This window comes from Haliaeetus leucocephalus, unplaced genomic scaffold (genome assembly GCF_000737465.1).
Source record: "Haliaeetus leucocephalus isolate CR32 unplaced genomic scaffold, Haliaeetus_leucocephalus-4.0 Scaffold871, whole genome shotgun sequence".
Classification (NCBI taxonomy): Eukaryota; Metazoa; Chordata; class Aves; order Accipitriformes; family Accipitridae; genus Haliaeetus; species Haliaeetus leucocephalus.
The window spans coordinates 2,376,160-2,377,452 of record NW_010973307.1 but is presented as its reverse complement, the minus strand read 5'-3'; positions in this window follow the sequence as shown (position 1 = coordinate 2,377,452).

Genomic DNA, 1,293 nt, shown 5'->3' with positions numbered 1-1,293 from the left:
AAAACAGGAGCAAGCCTGAACTAGGCATCTCATAGCCCTCTGCCTTCCCTGCAGCGAGGGGGTGTCCTGCCCCACGGCCTCGCCCCCCTGCACCCCTTGCCCCCCCAACACCGAAGGTGGGTAACGCTTCTCTGTCCCCCCCGCTCCTCTCCCTCGCTGTCACGCCGGGACCCCAGAGACCCCCTTCCTACAGGCCTCCCCCGAAAGCTTCCGCCTATTGTCTCCTCGGGCTTGAAAACGGACTCGATTTTGCTTTTTTTTTTTTTTTTTTTGGCTTTTTAAATTTTTTTTTTTTTTATTATCATCCTTACTATTTTTAAGGCAGGAGGGGAATTCACTCCTTTTTCCCCTCCTGTGGATCCTGCTCCTCTTTGGAGAGTCCTGTGGAAACGCTCCGTCCTAGGCCGGTGACACGCACACGAACCAGCCTCTCCTCCGTCCCCTGGGGTTTGGGGGGAAGCAGAATTCCCTTAAACCCCCTTCTTCCCGGCTCGCTTCCATCCTTACCCCTTCCCAACGCTGCCTCCGGCTTCTCCCCCTTTCCTCGGCTGCCTGCCGGTCTCCTGCTGTCCTCCCCGGTATCAGTCCTTATCTCCCGGTTATCTCTTCTGCTGCTAAATTCAGCCCAGCGGAGGGGTTCAGCCTGGGGAATCTGCTTGCTAAATCTAAATCAGTCCCAAGAGTTATTTCTCCGGCCATAATTCCCCCCCCCCATCCAACCCTTCTCCGGGTGTGCGATGGTTTTCCAGGATCCCTCCGTGATCCACAGAGAAAACAGCATCTCCGATCGTTTCACCTCCCTTCCCGGACCCTTCGTGGGAAGGGTATTTCACCCTGACTCCCCCTCCACAAGTGGTTTTTGGGGGGGGTCTCATCATTGCAAACCACATGCAAGGCCCCGATGGGATCCCACGGCCTGCGCCGTGCCCAAAAACCAGCCTCTTTGCCCCAAACCACCCCCCCCCAAAAAAAAGGACCCCAAATCAGACACCAAACCCACATGGGAAACGGCACTCATCGCACCCATCCTGCCCGGTGGCTCTGGGAAATGCCTCCCCACCCGGACCCATGGCATCCCCGGTCCCCAGTGGGTCAGCCCGTTGTGCTTCCACCTTCTCCCACCTCCCCACGTGGGAAAAGCGGGGGGGGAATATTAAAAACACCCGGCAGGGGGAATTTTGTGGGTGCTGCTAGGGGTCCGCTCCCCACATGCCATCGCTTGCGCATGGGTCTGGGCAGCATTGGGGGGGTGTGCAGCGGTTAAAGCCCCCCTCCCCTTTTAAGCACATATAC